Source organism: Lissotriton vulgaris, chromosome 1_1, assembly GCF_964263255.1.
Source record: "Lissotriton vulgaris chromosome 1_1, aLisVul1.2, whole genome shotgun sequence".
Classification (NCBI taxonomy): domain Eukaryota; kingdom Metazoa; phylum Chordata; class Amphibia; order Caudata; family Salamandridae; genus Lissotriton; species Lissotriton vulgaris.
In genome coordinates, this window is record NC_141685.1 from 701922600 (window position 1) to 701935660 (window position 13061).

A 13061-nucleotide genomic window follows, 5' to 3' on the forward strand; every position below is an offset into this window, starting at 1 on the left:
AGCTCACTCAGCCACCCCAGTTCAGACATGGCCATATGCAAATCAGTCTGACCCTGTGCCTCATGGGAACAGTCCAGTCCAAACTGCCAAGCCATGTCTTTCCTGGACCGGAAACAAGCATCCTGGGAGCGGTTTTGGGTTCATAATCCTCATCAGCCAGGCTATCTTGAATCCAGTGGCCAAGTGAGCAAGGGACTCACGTCTGAGCATACCCTGCCAACTTAGGGCAAACAAAGCGATACAAAAGGGGATGATGGACAGAGAGTTTGAGCAAATCAAACACTCACCCCCAGTCAATTGATCTTTGTTTAATCCATCTCCATTCTTTAGCTCACTCAGCCACCCCAGTTCAGACATGGCCATATGCAAATCAGTCTGACCCTGTGCCTCATGGGAACAGTCCAGCCCGAACTGCCAAGCCATGTCTTCCCTGGACCGGAAACAAGTATCCTGGGACCAGTTTTGGATTCAGAATCCTCATCAGCCAGGCTATCTTGAATCCAGTGGCCAAGTGAGCAAGGGACTAACGTCTGAGCATACCCTGCCAACTTAGGGAGAAGAAAGCGATACAAAAGGGGATGATGGACGAAGCGTTTGAGAAAATCAAACACTCACTCCCAGTCAACTGATCTGGGTTTAATCCATCACCATTCTTTAGCTCACTCAGCCACCCCAGTTCAGACATGGCCATATGCAAATCAGTCTGACCCTGTGCCTCATGGGAACAGTCCAGCCCGAACTGCCGAGCCATGTCTTCCCTGGACCGGAAACAAGCATCCTGGGACCTGGTTTCGGATTTATAATCCTCATCAGCCAGGCTATCTTGAATCCAGTGGGCAAGTGAGCAAGGGACTCACGTCTGAGCATACCCTGCCAACTTAGGGCGAAGAAAGCGATACAAAAGGGGATGATGGACGGAGCGTTTGAGAAAATCAAACACTCACTCCCAGTCAACTCATCTGGGTTTAATCCATCACCATTCTTTAGCTCACTCAGCCACCCCAGTTCAGACATGGCCATATGCACATCAGTCTGACCCTGTGCCTCATGGGAACAGTCAAGCCCGAACTGCCAAGCCATGTCTTCCCTGGGCCGGAAACAAGCATCCTGGGACCGTTTTCGGATTCATAATCCTCATCAGCCAGGCTATCTTGAATCCAGTAGCCAAGTGAGCAAGGGACTCACGTCTGAGCATACCCTGCCAACTTAGGGCGAAGAAAGCGATACAAAAGGGGATGATGGATGGAGCGTTTGAGCAAATCAAACACTCACACCCAGTCAACTGATCTGGGTTTAAATCATCACCATTCTTTAGCTCACTCAGCCACCCCAGTTCAGACATGGCCATATGCAAATCAGTCTGACCCTGTGCCTCATGGGAACAGTCCAGCCCGAACTGCCAAGCTATATCTTCCCTGAATCAGAAACAAGCATCCTGGGACCAGTTTCGGATTCATAATCCTCATCAGCCTTGCTATCTTGAATCCAGTGGCCAAGAGAGCAAGGGGCTCACGTCTGAGCATACCCTGCCAACATTAGGGCGAACAAAGCGATACAAAATTGGATGATGGAAGGAGCGTTTGAGCAAATCAAACACTCACCCCCAGTCAACTGATCTGGGTTTAATTCATCACCATTCTTTAGCTCACTCAGCCAACCCAGTACAGACATGGCCATATGCAAATCAGTCTGACCCTGTGCCTCATGGGAACAGTCCAGCCCGAACTGCCAAGCCATGTCTTCCCTGGACCAGAAACAAGCATTCTGGGACCGGGTTTTGGATTCATAATCCTCTTAAGCCAGGCTACCTTGAATCCAGTGGCCAAGTGAGCAAGGGACTCACGTCTGAGCATACCCTGCCAACTTAGGGCGAACAAAGCGATACAGAGGGGGATGATAGACGGAGCGTTTGAGCAAATCAAACAATCACCCCCAGTCCACTGATCTAGGTTTAATCCATCACCATTCTGTAGCTCACTCAGCCACCCCAGTTCAGACATGGCCATATGCAAATCAGTCTGACCCTGTGCCTCATGGGAACAGTCCAGCCCGAACTGCCAAGCCATGTCTTCCCTGGACCGGAAACAAGCATCCTGGGACCGGTTTCGGATTCATTATCCTCATCAGCCAGGCTATCTTGAATCCAATGTCCAAGTGAGCAAGGGACTCACATCTGAGCATACCCTGCCAACTTAGGGCGAAGAAAGCGATACAAAAGGGGATGATGGACGGAGCGTTTGAGCAAATCAAACACTCACCCCCAGTCAACTGATCTGGGTTTAAATTATCACCATTCTTTAGCTCACTCTGCCACCCCAGTTCAGACATGGCCATATACAAATCAGTCTGACCCTGTGCCTCATGGGAACAGTCCAGCCCGAACTGCCAAGCCATGTCTTCCCTGGACCGGAAACAAGCATCCTGGGACCGGTTACGGATTCATAATCCTCATCAGCCAGGCTATGTTGAATCCTATGGCCAAGTGAGCAAGGGACTCACGTCTGAGCATACCCTGCCAACTTAGGGCGAAGAAAGCGATACAAAAGGGGATGATGGACGGAGCGTTTGAACAAATCAAACATTCACCACCAGTCAACTGATCTGGGTTTAATCCATCACCATTCTTTAGCTCACTAAGGACCCCAGTTCAGACATGGCCATATGCAAATCAGTCTGACACTGTGCCTCATGGGAACAGTCCAGCCCGAGCTGCCAAGCCATGTCTTCCCTGGACCGGAAACAAGCATCCTGGGACCGGTTTCGGATTCATTATCCTCATCAGCCAGGCTATCTTGAATCCAGTGTCCAAGTGAGCAAGGGACTCACATCTGAGCATACCCTGCCAACTTAGGGCGAACAAAGCGATACAAAGGGGATGATGTACGGAGCGTTTGAGCAAATCAAACCCTCACCCCCAGTCAACTGATCTGGGTTTAATCCATCACCATTCTTTAGCTCACTCAGCCACCCCAGTTCAGACATGGCCATATGCAAATCAGTCTGACCCTGTGCTTCATGGGAACAGTTCTGCCCGAACTGCCAAGCCATGTCTTTCCTGGACCGGAAACAAGCATCCTGGGACTGGTTTCCGATTCATAATCCTCATCAGCCAGGCTATCTTGAATCCAGTGGCCAAGTGAGCAAGGAACTCACGTCTGAGCATACCCTGCCAACTTAGGGCGAACAAAGCCATAGAAAAGGGGATGATGGACGGAGCGTTTGAGCAAATCAAACACTCACCCCCAGTCAACTGATCCTGGTTTAATCCATCACCATTCATTAGCTCACTCAGCCAGCCCAGTTCAGACATGGCCATATGCAAATCAGTCTGACCCTGTGCCTCATGGGAACAGTCCAGCCCGAACTGCCAAGCCATGTCTTCCCTGGACCGGAAACAAGCATCCTGGGACCGGTTTCGGATTCATAATCCTCAACAGCCAGGCTATGTTGAATCCTGTGGCCAAGTGAGCAAGGGACTCACGTCTGAGCATACCCTGCCAACTTAGGGCGAGGAAAGCGATACAAAAGGGGAAGATGGACGGAGCGTTTGAGCAAATCAAACATTCACCCCCAGTCAACTGATCTGGGTTTAATCCATCACCATTCTTTAGCTCACTAAGGACCCCAGTTCAGACATGGCCATATGCAAATCAGTCTGACACTGTGCCTCATGGGAACAGTCCAGCACGAACTACCAAGCTATATCTTCCCTGGACCAGAAACAAGCATCCTGGGACCGTTTTCGGATTCATAATCCTCATCACCCAGGCTATTTCGAATCCAGTGGCCAAGTGAGCAAGGGACTAACGTCTGAGCATACCCTGCCAACTTAGGGAGAAGAAAGCGATACAAAAGGGGATGATGGACGAAGCGTTTGAGAAAATCAAACACTCACTCCCAGTCATCTGATCTGGGTTTAATCCATCACCATTCTTTAGCTCACTCAGCCACCCCAGTTCAGACATGGCCATATGCAAATCAGTCTGACCCTGTGCCTCATGGGAACAGTCCAGCCCAAACCGCCAAGCTATATCTTCCCTGGACCGGAAACAAGCATCCTGGGACCGTTTTCGGATTCATAATCCTCATCAGCCAGGCTATCTTGAATCCAGTAGCCAAGTGAGCAAGGGACTCACGTCTGAGCATACCCTGCCAACTTAGGGCGAAGAAAGCGATACAAAACGGGATGATGGACGGAGCGTTTGAGCAAATCAAACATTCACCCCCAGTCAACTGATCTGGGTTTAATCCATCACCATTCTTTAGCTCACTAAGGACCCCAGTTCAGACATGGCCATATGCAAATCAGTCTGACACTGTGCCTCATGGGAACAGTCCAGCACGAACTGCCAAGCTATATCTTCCCTGGACCAGAAACAAGCATCCTGGGACCGTTTTCGGATTCATAATCCACATCTGCCAGGCTATTTCGAATCCAGTGGCTAAGTGAGAAAGACTCACGTCTGAGCATACCCTGCCAACTTTGGACGGAAAAAGCGATACAAAAGGGGATGATGGACGGAGCGTTTGAGCAAATCAAACACTCACCCCCAGTCAACTGATCTGGGTTTAATCCATCACCATTCTTTAGCTCACTCAGCCACCCCAGTTCAGACATGGCCATATGCAAATCAGTCTGACCCTGTGCCTCATGGGAACAGTCCAGTCCGAACTGCCAAGCCATGTCTTTCCTGGACCGGAAACAAGCATCCTGGGAGCGGTTTTGGATTCATAATCCTCATCAGCCAGGCTATCTTGAATCCAGTGGCCAAGTGAGCAAGGGACTCACGTCTGAGCATACCCTGCCAACTTAGGGCAAACAAAGCGATACAAAAGGGGATAATGGACAGAGAGTTTGAGCAAATCAAACACTCACCCCCAGTCAATTGATCTGGGTTTAATCCATCTCCATTCTTTAGCTCACTCAGCCACCCCAGTTCAGACATGGCCATATGCAAATCAGTCTGACCCTGTGCCTCATGGGAACAGTCCAGCCCGAACTGCCAAGCCATGTCTTCCCTGGACCGGAAACAAGTATCCTGGGACCAGTTTTGGATTCAGAATCCTCATCAGCCAGGCTATCTTGAATCCAGTGGCCAAGTGAGCAAGGGACTAACGTCTGAGCATACCCTGCCAACTTAGGGAGAAGAAAGCGATACAAAAGGGGATGATGGACGAAGCGTTTGAGAAAATCAAACACTCACTCCCAGTCAACTGATCTGGGTTTAATCCATCACCATTCTTTAGCTCACTCAGCCACCCCAGTTCAGACATGGCCATATGCAAATCAGTCTGACCCTGTGCCTCATGGGAACAGTCCAGCCCGAACTGCCGAGCCATGTCTTCCCTGGACCGGAAACAAGCATCCTGGGACCTGGTTTCGGATTCATAATCCTCATCAGCCAGGCTATCTTGAATCCAGTGGGCAAGTGAGCAAGGGACTCACGTCTGAGCATACCCTGCCAACTTAGGGCGAAGAAAGCGATACAAAAGGGGATGATGGACGGAGCGTTTGAGAAAATCAAACACTCACTCCCAGTCAACTCATCTGGGTTTAATCCATCACCATTCTTTAGCTCACTCAGCCACCCCAGTTCAGACATGGCCATATGCACATCAGTCTGACCCTGTGCCTCATGGGAACAGTCAAGCCCGAACTGCCAAGCCATGTCTTCCCTGGGCCGGAAACAAGCATCCTGGGACCGTTTTCGGATTCATAATCCTCATCAGCCAGGCTATCTTGAATCCAGTAGCCAAGTGAGCAAGGGACTCACGTCTGAGCATACCCTGCCAACTTAGGGCGAAGAAAGCGATACAAAAGGGGATGATGGATGGAGCGTTTGAGCAAATCAAACACTCACACCCAGTCAACTGATCTGGGTTTAAATCATCACCATTCTTTAGCTCACTCAGCCACCCCAGTTCAGACATGGCCATATGCAAATCAGTCTGACCCTGTGCCTCATGGGAACAGTCCAGCCCGAACTGCCAAGCTATATCTTCCCTGAATCAGAAACAAGCATCCTGGGACCAGTTTCGGATTCATAATCCTCATCAGCCTTGCTATCTTGAATCCAGTGGCCAAGAGAGCAAGGGGCTCACGTCTGAGCATACCCTGCCAACATTAGGGCGAACAAAGCGATACAAAATTGGATGATGGAAGGAGCGTTTGAGCAAATCAAACACTCACCCCCAGTCAACTGATCTGGGTTTAATTCATCACCATTCTTTAGCTCACTCAGCCAACCCAGTACAGACATGGCCATATGCAAATCAGTCTGACCCTGTGCCTCATGGGAACAGTCCAGCCCGAACTGCCAAGCCATGTCTTCCCTGGACCAGAAACAAGCATTCTGGGACCGGGTTTTGGATTCATAATCCTCTTAAGCCAGGCTACCTTGAATCCAGTGGCCAAGTGAGCAAGGAACTCACGTCTGAGCATACCCTGCCAACTTAGGGCGAACAAAGCGATACAGAGGGGGATGATAGACGGAGCGTTTGAGCAAATCAAACAATCACCCCCAGTCCACTGATCTAGGTTTAATCCATCACCATTCTGTAGCTCACTCAGCCACCCCAGTTCAGACATGGCCATATGCAAATCAGTCTGACCCTGTGCCTCATGGGAACAGTCCAGCCCGAACTGCCAAGCCATGTCTTCCCTGGACCGGAAACAAGCATCCTGGGACCGGTTTCGGATTCATTATCCTCATCAGCCAGGCTATCTTGAATCCAATGTCCAAGTGAGCAAGGGACTCACATCTGAGCATACCCTGCCAACTTAGGGCGAAGAAAGCGATACAAAAGGGGATGATGGACGGAGCGTTTGAGCAAATCAAACACTCACCCCCAGTCAACTGATCTGGGTTTAAATTATCACCATTCTTTAGCTCACTCTGCCACCCCAGTTCAGAAATGGCCATATACAAATCAGTCTGACCCTGTGCCTCATGGGAACAGTCCAGCCCGAACTGCCAAGCCATGTCTTCCCTGGACCGGAAACAAGCATCCTGGGACCGGTTTCGGATTCATAATCCTCATCAGCCAGGCTATGTTGAATCCTATGGCCAAGTGAGCAAGGGACTCACGTCTGAGCATACCCTGCCAACTTAGGGCGAAGAAAGCGATACAAAAGGGGATGATGGACGGAGCGTTTGAACAAATCAAACATTCACCCCCAGTCAACTGATCTGGGTATAATCCATCACCATTCTTTAGCTCACTAAGGACCCCAGTTCAGACATGGCCATATGCAAATCAGTCTGACACTGTGCCTCATGGGAACAGTCCAGCCCGAGCTGCCAAGCCATGTCTTCCCTGGACCGGAAACAAGCATCCTGGGACCGGTTTCGGATTCATTATCCTCATCAGCCAGGCTATCTTGAATCCAGTGTCCAAGTGAGCAAGGGACTCACATCTGAGCATACCCTGCCAACTTAGGGCGAACAAAGCGATACAAAGGGGATGATGTACGGAGCGTTTGAGCAAATCAAACCCTCACCCCCAGTCAACTGATCTGGGTTTAATCCATCACCATTCTTTAGCTCACTCAGCCACCCCAGTTCAGACATGGCCATATGCAAATCAGTCTGACCCTGTGCTTCATGGGAACAGTTCTGCCCGAACTGCCAAGCCATGTCTTTCCTGGACCGGAAACAAGCATCCTGGGACTGCTTTCCGATTCATAATCCTCATCAGCCAGGCTATCTTGAATACAGTGGCCAAGTGACCAAGGAACTCACGTCTGAGCATACCCTGCCAACTTAGGGCGAACAAAGCCATAGAAAAGGGGATGATGGACGGAGCGTTTGAGCAAATCAAACACTCACCCCCAGTCAACTGATCCTGGTTTAATCCATCACCATTCATTAGCTCACTCAGCCAGCCCAGTTCAGACATGGCCATATGCAAATCAGTCTGACCCTGTGCCTCATGGGAACAGTCCAGCCCGAACTGCCAAGCCATGTCTTCCCTGGACCGGAAACAAGCATCCTGGGACCGGTTTCGGATTCATAATCCTCAACAGCCAGGCTATGTTGAATCCTGTGGCCAAGTGAGCAAGGGACTCACGTCTGAGCATACCCTGCCAACTTAGGGCGAGGAAAGCGATACAAAAGGGGAAGATGGACGGAGCGTTTGAGCAAATCAAACATTCACCCCCAGTCAACTGATCTGGGTTTAATCCATCACCATTCTTTAGCTCACTAAGGACCCCAGTTCAGACATGGCCATATGCAAATCAGTCTGACACTGTGCCTCATGGGAACAGTCCAGCACGAACTGCCAAGCTATATCTTCCCTGGACCAGAAACAAGCATCCTGGGACCGTTTTCGGATTCATAATCCTCATCACCCAGGCTATTTCGAATCCAGTGGCCAAGTGAGCAAGGGACTAACGTCTGAGCATACCCTGCCAACTTAGGGAGAAGAAAGCGATACAAAAGGGGATGATGGACGAAGCGTTTGAGAAAATCAAACACTCATTCCCAGTCAACTGATCCGGGTTTAATCCATCACCATTCTTTAGCTCACTCAGCCACCCCAGTTCAGACATGGCCATATGCAAATCAGTCTGACCCTGTGCCTCATGGGAACAGTCCAGCCCGAACTGCCGAGCCATGTCTTCCCTGGACCGGAAACAAGCATCCCGGGACCGGTTTCGGATTCATAATCCTCATCAGCCCGGCTATCTTGAATCCAGTGGGCAAGTGAGCAAGGGACTCACGTCTGAGCATACGCTGTCAACTTAGGGCGAAGAAAGCGATACCAAAGGGGATGATGGACGGAGCGTTTGAGAAAATCAAACACTCTCTCCCAGTAAACTCATCTGGGTTTAATCCATCACCATTCTTTAGCTCACTCAGCCACCCCAGTTCAGACATGGCCATATGCAAATCAGTCTGACCCTGTGCCTCATGGGAACAGTCCAGCCCGAACTGCCAAGCCGTGTCTTCCCTGGACCGGAAACAAGCATCCTGGGACCGGTTTCGGATTCATAATCCTCATCAGCCAGGCTATCTTGAATCCTGTGGCCAAGTGAGCAAGGGACTCACGTCTGAGCATACTGTGCCAACTTAGGGGGAAGAAAGTGATACAAAAGGGGATGATGGAAGGAGCATTTGAGCAAATCAAACACTCACCCCCAGTCAACTGATCTGGGTTTAATCCATCACCATTCTTTAGCTCACTCAGCCACCCCAGTTCAGACATGGCCATATGCAAATCAGTCTGACCCTGTGCCTCATGGGAACAGTCCAGCCCAAACCGCCAAGCTATATCTTCCCTGGACCGGAAACAAGCATCCTGGGACCGTTTTCGGATTCATAATCCTCATCAGCCAGGCTATCTTGAATCCAGTAGCCAAGTGAGCAAGGGACTCACGTCTGAGCATACCCTGCCAACTTAGGGCGAAGAAAGCGATACAAAACAGGATGATGGACGGAGCGTTTGAGCAAATCAAACATTCACCCCCAGTCAACTGATCTGGGTTTAATCCATCACCATTCTTTAGCTCACTAAGGACCCCAGTTCAGACATGGCCATATGCAAATCAGTCTGACACTGTGCCTCATGGGAACAGTCCAGCACGAACTGCCAAGCTATATCTTCCCTGGACCAGAAACAAGCATCCTGGGACCGTTTTCGGATTCATAATCCACATCTGCCAGGCTATTTCGAATCCAGTGGCTAAGTGAGAAAGACTCACGTCTGAGCATACCCTGCCAACTTTGGACGGAAAAAGCGATACAAAAGGGGATGATGGACGGAGCGTTTGAGCAAATCAAACACTCACCCCCAGTCAACTGATGTGGGTTTAATCCATCACCATTCTTTAGCTCACTCAGCCACCCCAGTTCAGACATGGCCATATGCAAATCAGTCTGACCCTGTGCCTCATGGGAACAGTCCAGTCCGAACTGCCAAGCCATGTCTTTCCTGGACCGGAAACAAGCATCCTGGGAGCGGTTTTGGATTCATAATCCTCATCAGCCAGGCTATCTTGAATCCAGTGGCCAAGTGAGCAAGGGACTCACGTCTGAGCATACCCTGCCAACTTAGGGCAAACAAAGCGATACAAAAGGGGATGATGGACAGAGAGTTTGAGCAAATCAAACACTCACCCCCAGTCAATTGATCTGGGTTTAATCCATCTCCATTCTTTAGCTCACTCAGCCACCCCAGTTCAGACATGGCCATATGCAAATCAGTCTGACCCTGTGCCTCATGGGAACAGTCCAGCCCGAACTGCCAAGCCATGTCTTCCCTGGACCGGAAACAAGTATCCTGGGACCAGTTTTGGATTCAGAATCCTCATCAGCCAGGCTATCTTGAATCCAGTGGCCAAGTGAGCAAGGGACTAACGTCTGAGCATACCCTGCCAACTTAGGGAGAAGAAAGCGATACAAAAGGGGATGATGGACGAAGCGTTTGAGAAAATCAAACACTCACTCCCAGTCAACTGATCTGGGTTTAATCCATCACCATTCTTTAGCTCACTCAGCCACCCCAGTTCAGACATGGCCATATGCAAATCAGTCTGACCCTGTGCCTCATGGGAACAGTCCAGCCCGAACTGCCGAGCCATGTCTTCCCTGGACCGGAAACAAGCATCCTGGGACCTGGTTTCGGATTCATAATCCTCATCAGCCAGGCTATCTTGAATCCAGTGGGCAAGTGAGCAAGGGACTCACGTCTGAGCATACCCTGCCAACTTAGGGCGAAGAAAGCGATACAAAAGGGGATGATGGACGGAGCGTTTGAGAAAATCAAACACTCACTCCCAGTCAACTCATCTGGGTTTAATCCATCACCATTCTTTAGCTCACTCAGCCACCCCAGTTCAGACATGGCCATATGCACATCAGTCTGACCCTGTGCCTCATTGTAACAGTCAAGCCCGAACTGCCAAGCCATGTCTTCCCTGGGCCGGAAACAAGCATCCTGGGACCGTTTTCGGATTCATAATCCTCATCAGCCAGGCTATCTTGAATCCAGTAGCCAAGTGAGCAAGGGACTCACGTCTGAGCATACCCTGCCAACTTAGGGCGAAGAAAGCGATACAAAAGGGGATGATGGATGGAGCGTTTGAGCAAATCAAACACTCACACCCAGTCAACTGATCTGGGTTTAAATCATCACCATTCTTTAGCTCACTCAGCCACCCCAGTTCAGACATGGCCATATGCAAATCAGTCTGACCCTGTGCCTCATGGGAACAGTCCAGCCCGAACTGCCAAGCTATATCTTCCCTGAATCAGAAACAAGCATCCTGGGACCAGTTTCGGATTCATAATCCTCATCAGCCTTGCTATCTTGAATCCAGTGGCCAAGAGAGCAAGGGGCTCACGTCTGAGCATACCCTGCCAACATTAGGGCGAACAAAGCGATACAAAATTGGATGATGGAAGGAGCGTTTGAGCAAATCAAACACTCACCCCCAGTCAACTGATCTGGGTTTAATTCATCACCATTCTTTAGCTCACTCAGCCAACCCAGTACAGACATGGCCATATGCAAATCAGTCTGACCCTGTGCCTCATGGGAACAGTCCAGCCCGAACTGCCAAGCCATGTCTTCCCTGGACCAGAAACAAGCATTCTGGGACCGGGTTTTGGATTTATAATCCTCTTAAGCCAGGCTACCTTGAATCCAGTGGCCAAGTGAGCAAGGGACTCACGTCTGAGCATACCCTGCCAACTTAGGGCGAAGAAAGCGATACAGAGGGGGGTGATAGACGGAGCGTTTGAGCAAATCAAACAATCACCCCCAGTCCACTGATCTAGGTTTAATCCATCACCATTCTGTAGCTCACTCAGCCACCCCAGTTCAGACATGGCCATATGCAAATCAGTCTGACCCTGTGCCTCATGGGAACAGTCCAGCCCGAACTGCCAAGCCATGTCTTCCCTGGACCGGAAACAAGCATCCTGGGACCGGTTTCGGATTCATTATCCTCATCAGCCAGGCTATCTTGAATCCAATGTCCAAGTGAGCAAGGGACTCACATCTGAGCATACCCTGCCAACTTAGGGCGAAGAAAGCGATACAAAAGGGGATGATGGACGGAGCGTTTGAGCAAATCAAACACTCACCCCCAGTCAACTGATCTGGGTTTAAATTATCACCATTCTTTAGCTCACTCTGCCACCCCAGTTCAGACATGGCCATATACAAATCAGTCTGACCCTGTGCCTCATGGGAACAGTCCAGCCCGAACTGCCAAGCCATGTCTTCCCTGGACCGGAAACAAGCTTCCTGGGACCGGTTTCGGATTCATAATCCTCATCAGCCAGGCTATGTTGAATCCTATGGCCAAGTGAGCAAGGGACTCACGTCTGAGCATACCCTGCCAACTTAGGGCGAAGAAAGCGATACAAAAGGGGATGATGGACGGAGCGTTTGAACAAATCAAACATTCACCCCCAGTCAACTGATCTGGGTTTAATCCATCACCATTCTTTAGCTCACTAAGGACCCCAGTTCAGACATGGCCATATGCAAATCAGTCTGACACTGTGCCTCATGGGAACAGTCCAGCAAGAACTGCCAAGCTATATCTTCCCTGGACCAGAAACAAGCATCCTGGGACCGTTTTCGGATTCATAATCCACATCAGCCAGGCTATTTCGAATCTAGTGGCCAAATGAGCAAGGGACTCATGTCTGAGCATACCCTGCCAACTTAGGACGGAAAAAGCGATACAAAAGGGGATGATGGACGGAGCGTTTGAGCAAATCAAACACTCACCCCCAGTCAACTGATCTGGGTTTAATCCATCACCATTCTTTAGCTCACTCAGCCACCCCAGTTCGGACATGGCCATATGCAAATCAGTCTGACCCTGTGCCTCATGGGAACAGTCCAGTCCGAACTGCCAAGCCATGTCTTTCCTGGACCGGAAACAAGCATCCTGGGAGCGGTTTTGGATTCATAATCCTCATCAGCCAGGCTATCTTGAATCCAGTGGCCAAGTGAGCAAGGGACTCACGTCTGAGCATACCCTGCCAACTTAGGGCGAACAAAGCGATACAAAAGGGGATGATGGACAGAGAGTTTGAGCA